We start from the raw sequence: 6923 nt of genomic DNA on the forward strand, positions 1-6923 counted from the left end.
TTTTATGGCCTAAAATATGGTCTATCCTGATGGATGTCCCATGTGTACTTAAGAATATCTATTCTATTGTTGTTGGGTAGTATTCTATACAGATCTGTTAGGTCTACTTAGTTAATAGTGTTCTTAAAGATTTCTATTTCCATTTGATTTTCTATATAGTTGTTCTATCTATTATTGAATGTAGATATTGAAATCTCCAATTCTTATTGTTGAAATGTCTAATTCTCTTTTCAGTTATGTCAGTTTTTTGCTTCATGTATTTTCAGCTCTATTTCTAGGTACATATGTTTATAACTTTTACTTTTTCTTCCTTATGGAGTGACATTTTTACCCTTAAAAAAATCCTCTTTGTCTCTAGTGACACCTTTTGTGTTGAAGTATGTTTTGCCTGGTTTTAATATAGTCCTCTCCCCCCAATTCTCTTTGGTTATTATTTGCATGATGTCCCTTTTCATTTTAAAACTATTTATGTATTTTAAGTTTAAATGTGTCTCTTAGCATACAGTTGGGCTTTTTAAAAAAAATCCATTTTGTGGATTGAAGTCCTAAATGTGAGACAGGAATCCATCAAAAATGAAGGGGGAGAAATTGGAGGGGGAAACGAACCATGAGAGACTATGGACTCTGAGAAACAAACTGGAAGTTCTAGTGGGGAGGGGGGGAGGGGGATGGGTTAGCCTGGTGATGGGTATTAAAAAAAAAAAATCCTAGAGGAGAACAGAGGCAGTAACCTTCGACATTGGCCACAGCAACTTCTTGCAAGACACGTCTCCAAAGGCAAGGGAAATAAAAGCAAAAATGAACTTTTGGCACTTCATCAACATGAAAAGCTTCTGAACAGCAAAGGAAACAGTCAATAAAACTGCAATCTACAAAATGGGAGAAGATACTTGCAAATGACGGTACAGATAAAGGCCTGGTATCCAAGATCTATAAAGAACTTATCAAACTTAACACCCAAAAAACAAATAATCCAATCAAGAAATGGCCAGAAGACATGAACAGACATTTCTCCAAAGAAGACATCCAAATGGCCAACAGACACATGAAAAAATGCTCCACATCACTAGTCATCAGGGAAATACAAATCAAAACCACAATGAGATACCACCTTACACCAGTTAGAAGGGCTAAAATTGACAAGGCAAGAAACAACAAATGTTGGCAAGGATGCGGAGAAAGGGGAACCCTCTTACACTGTTGGTGGGAATGCAAGCTGGTACAGCCACTCTGGAAAACAGTATGGAGGGTCCTCAAGAAGTTAAAAATAGAGCTACCTTATGACCCAGAAATTGCACTACTGGGTATTTACCCCAAAGACACAGATGTAGTGAAAAGAAGGGGCACATGCACCCCAATGTCCATAGCAGCAATGTCCACAATAGCCAAACTGTGGAAGGAACCAAGATGTTCTTCAACAGATGAATGGATAAATAGTGGCTCATATATACATTGGAATATACTCAGCCATCAGAAAGTATGAATACCTACCATTTACATTGGCATCGATGGAATTGGAGGGTATTATGCTAAGTGAAATAAGTCAAGCAGAGAAAGACAATTATCATATGGTTTCACTCATATGAGGAATATAAGAAATAGCACAGAATTTCATAGGGGAAAGAAGGAAAAACTGAATGGGAACAAACCAGAAAGGGAGCCAAACCATGAGAGACTCTTGACTCTGGGAAACAAACTAAAGTCTGTGGAAAGGGAAGTGGGTGGGGGGGGGGTGAGGTAACTGGGTGATGGGTATTAAGGAGGGCATGTGATGTGATGAGCACTGGGTGTTATACGCAACTAATGAATCATTGAATACTAAACCAAAAATTAATGATGTACTATATGTTGGCTAATTGAATTTATTTATTTATTTATTTTAAATTTTTAAAACTTTAATACAGTTCAAATCAGTGGGCCAGGTTCACTTCAGCTCCTTCACTGCCAAACCTGGGGGCAGGGACTGCTTCAGTTTCTCTGCCTTCTCCTTGTCCGTGATGACCAAGGTGTAAAGGTATCTGCTGCACCGAACTTTAAACTTCACATTATCCTTATTTTTCTTGATCTTGACAGATTTGGCGTCCTTTTGCTTGGCCGTGAGCAAAAAGTCCTTGATTTCCTCGGCTAATTGAATTTAAATTTTAAAAAAAGCCAGGCAAAAACAAATTTTGCCAATCTCTGCCTCTTAGAGTATTTAGTCCATTTACACTTAATATAATTATGATAAGGTAGGATTTACATCTGCCATTTTGCTATTTGTTTTCTATATGTTTTATGTCCTTTTTGTTCCTCTAGTCCTCCATTATTGCCTTCTTTTGTGTTAAATACATATTTGCTCATATATCATTTTAATTTTTTGTTATATATATAAACATACTATTATGTATATTTATTATTATGATACAATATATTATATATATACATATATATATTTTAAGTTAGTCTTAGTTGTTGCCTTGGCATCTTAACCTAAAACAAACTAGATCAGATTAATACCAACTTATTTTCAATACTATACAAAAAATTTAGCTCCAATAAGCTTCATTTCTTTCCTTTTCTTCATGTTTTTATTGTCAGGCAAATTACATGTTTATACATTATAAGCCCATCAAAAGTTTTATAATTACTGCTTTATGCAGTGTTTTTAAAATCAGATAGGAGAAAAAATTATAAACAGAAATATATTTATATTTTCTTTTATATTTACATATATAAATGGTAACTACACAGTTACCATTACTGGTGATCTTTGTATCTTCATGTGAATTCAAGTTATTGTCTAGTGTCCTTTTATTTCAGCCTGAAGGACTTTTTTTTAAGCATTTCTTGTAGGTCATATCTGCTAGTAACAAATTCTCAGTTTTTAATTATCTGAAAATTCACTAATTTCTCTTTATTGAAGAATAATTTTCTGGTTATAGAATTCCTAGTTGACAGTCTTTTCTTTTGACACGTTGAATATGTCATCCCACTGCTTTCTGGCTTCCACAGGAGAGTCTAAACAGAAATCAGTTTTAATTATTACTGAAGATCCCTTGTACATGGTGAATTGTTTTTCTCTTGCTTCTTTCAAGATTTTCTCTTTGTCTTTCAATAGTTTGATTATTATGTTTTCAGATATATATCTCTTAGAGTTTTTTCTACTTGGATTAATTGAGCATCTTGAATGTGTAGATTAATGTTTTTCTCCAAATTTGAGGAATTTTTGGCAAATGTTTCTTCAAATTTCTTTCTTCCCCTTTCTCTTTTTCCTCTCCTTCTAGGATTCGCATTATGTGTATGTTTATAGGCTTGATATTTCCCACAGTTTTCTGAAGCTCTGTTCTTTTTTCTTCATTGTTTTTCCTTTCTGTTCCTCTAACTAGTTAATCTCACAATCGATCTATCTTCAGTTTTGCTGATTCTTCCTTCTCCTATCTCAAATGTGCTCTTGAACTCCTCTAGTGGATTTTTCATTTAGGCTATTGTTACTTTCAACTCCAGAATTTTTAGTTTTTAAAATAATTTCTATTGTTATATTGATATTCTCCATTTAGAAAATATCATTTTCAGGGCACCTGGGTGGCTCAGTCGTTAAGCATCTGCCTTCAGCTCAGATCACGATCCCAGGGTCCTGGGATCAAGCCCCACATCGGGCTCCCTGCTCCATGGGAAGCCTGCTTCTCCCTCTCCCACGCCCCCTGCTTGTGTTCCCTTTCTGGCTGTGTCTCTCTGTCAAATAAATAAATAAAATCTTAAAATATATATATATCATTTTCACCCCTTACTTTTTACATGGCTTCCTTTATTTCTTTGAACTTATTTATAGTGACTGATTTAAAATATTTAACCAGTTAGCCCAGTGTCTGAGATTCCTCAGGGACAGTTTGTACTGACTTCTTTTTTTTCTTGTATTTGGGCCATACTTTCTCATTTCTTGGCATTTATTATTTCTTCTGTTGAAAAATGAACATTTTCTATCTAAAAATCAGATCCTTCCCCTTCCCAGAGGTTGTCATTTGACGTTTGTTTAGTAACTTTATTCTTTATTTTGTATAGCTGCTAAAGTCTCTGCTTGGTTAACTTAGTGTCCAACTAATGACTGGACAGATATTTACTTAAGTGCCTTGAATCAATGTATCTCTCAGCCTTTACCAAGAGGCTGTCTGTGTTTGTTGGGGGCATAATTTCAACACTCCAACAGGTAGTTGATAACTCTGCCTTAATTTTCATATTCTGATTGTACTTATCCTCAAGATAAGCCAGAGGTGTGATTAGGGTCTCCTCAGAGGTGTGATTAGGGTCTTCTCATGTCTTTTCTGTGCAGGTGCACTGCCCTGCACATATGTAAAGCCTTCTAGAATCCCAGGAATATATCATAGGTTTTCAAATTCCCCTATGAGCATCTCATTCCCAAATTTTTCCTTTAAAGTTTTTTGGCTAAAAGTTTCTTGTTAGCCTCAACTGATATTGCTACCACAGGCAACTCTGATATTAAATTTTTGCCATTGATTGTTTTTGGCAAGTTTCCTAGGGACAGGGCTATTCACAGATAGCAGAGCTCTGCATCAGCCAAATAAAGACAAATCCTAAGATTGGAGCTTTTTATATTTTTGACATTTTTTTAAGTTAAGTTTATTGTGGCTTACACACAATGAAATTGACGTTTTTAAGTATTTAGATTGATGAGTTTTGGCAATGCCTACACTCATATAACCAACGTCACAATCAAGATATAGAACATTTCTATCACCCCCCAAAGTTTCCATTTTCCCCTTCGCAGTTAATTCCCTCCCTAAACACTGGAAAACACTGTTTCTTTTTCTTTCTTTCTAGCTTTGCCTTTTTTATAATGTTATATACAGGGAATCATACAGTAGGTAGCCTTTTGTTGGATGTACATTTTTAAAAGTGCACCCCTGCTGCCTTGTGGAAAATGAATTGGAGACAGTGAAGATAGGAACCAGTAGGAATCATTAGAAAGCTATTTCCTAGTCCAGGTGAAAGATAGTGGGAACTGAGAAACATTGGTAATAGTGGAGATAGAAAATGGACTCAAAGTAATAGGAGATGAGGGACATGGAAACCCCAAAGATGACTCATAATTATCTGTGTGATTGTGACCTTTCCTGAGTTGGGGATACTTGTAGAGAAAAATATGAAGAGTCCTAATATAATCACACTGGAAACCTTTTAGGTTAAGAAAAAATCATGCTTCCTATAGCAAACTAACAAAACTTATGTACTTTAAAATGTAAACCCATTCACCCTTTCTCATGGTGCTCAGAGTTCCCCACACAAAAACCCATTTTTACAGGCACTCAAGAAAATGCCACTAGCAGGCAGCTCTACCAAGAGCTGTAAATCTGTGGGCAGAGTCCTAAGGAGAGCTTTCATCTTCTCCCCTTGTACTGACAAACTGAACAGGAAACTCTTTGCCTTGCTAGTCTTCCACTTAAAACAACCTAATTAGATTGTCTTCTGGCTTTGATCAGAGAGGGTCTTCGGAGAGTTTAATGGGTCAGAATGGACTCAATTGCCAGACAAAAACCAGCATGCCAAAAATAAAGCATTAACCAAAGCCAAGAAAACTGTTGGCTGAGCCACAGGTTGGTATGGGGCTCTAGGTATTTCAAACAGCCAGGTTTGATGGAAGCAATTAGGACAGCAGTAATTGCCTGTCAGGCAACATTGCCATTTGCTGAGGACAGAGTTGATACATTTAGACACAAAGGCTGCTGGGCCTGTGTTGTAGCCTTTCACTTTTGGAGATTGTCTTCTGGTTTCCATTACAATGAAGCTCAAGCTGCCTACCTCATTAAAATGTCAAGGTGGGAGGGAAACGAGGTTTTGAAATAAGTCTTTCAAGGCTATTGCCATGGTTGGTTTTATTTATGGAGTAAGGTTCCTGTACACACTTATTTTACCTTTTCTTACCATTAAGTGATGAAATAACAAGTCTGTTAGCTCCATCACCAGAGAGCTGAGAAGTCAACTTTTGTTCTCTCCATGGCAGGGCTATAGTCAGGCGATGCTCGACCATCTGCTATTCTTCCTCATACCTGGAAGAATAAGTTCAGGTGCTCCAGAAGGATTTTTCTGCATAAGTCCCTTGACCAGTGACTCTCAGCCCTTCATAGGGCTTTAAATACTTACTTCCATTACTAGAAGTGTGGCAATTTGGAATTCCCCTTTCTCTCTTTTCATTCAGAAATACCCCATCACAAGCAGCTGTTCTTGAATCAGATTATTTGATCCCAAATTCAGGGTAAAGGAAAAAGAAAAAAAGAGTGCCCATCATCAGGGCTAGAGAGGATTTTTTTTTTAAAGATTTTTATTTATTTGAGAGAGAGACAGAGAATGAGAGAGAGAGAGAGCATGAGAGGAGGGAGGGTCAGAGGGAGAAGGAGACTCTCTGCTGAGCAGGGAGCCCGATGCAGGACTTGATCCTGGCACTGCGGAACTTGATCCTGGGACTCCAGGATCATGACCTGAGCCGAAGGCAGTTGCTTAACCAACTGAGCCACCCAGGCGCCCCAGGGCTAGAGAGGATTGTAATAATACATGTAATGTGTCTATAGGGAAATATAGGTTCACTAGTAAGGAGATAGGTTCTTGAGCTCCCTAGAGAATAGCAAAATAATCCAGGCACATTCACAAGCAGTATAAGCATTGCCTCCTTACTTTAGAGGATATGATGAAAACAGAAATGCTGATCTGGAAGCCCAGAGACCTGGGTGTTATCATATTATTTGTCTTTCACAAGCTGTATACTCTAGAGCATGATTTAAACTTTGTTTTATTTAGAGCTGTATGCATAGGGCCTAGAAGAGTACCTGGCACACAATAGGCTCTTGACAAAAAATTGCTGATTAAACTTTTTGAAACTCAGAATACTGGTCAGAAATATGGGGATTGTATTAGTTTCCTAAGGTTTTCATTAC

The 6923-nt window shown here is 37.0% G+C and overlaps 1 pseudogene; it reads right to left on the reverse strand.

The window, feature by feature from the left end:
- Positions 1 to 1861: 1861 nt before the first annotated feature.
- On the reverse strand, positions 1862 to 6084 carry LOC118523525 (large ribosomal subunit protein eL38 pseudogene; annotated as a pseudogene).
- Between the last annotated feature and the right edge of the window lie 839 nt (positions 6085 to 6923).

Source organism: Halichoerus grypus, chromosome 2, assembly GCF_964656455.1.
Source record: "Halichoerus grypus chromosome 2, mHalGry1.hap1.1, whole genome shotgun sequence".
NCBI classification, from domain to species: domain Eukaryota; kingdom Metazoa; phylum Chordata; class Mammalia; order Carnivora; family Phocidae; genus Halichoerus; species Halichoerus grypus.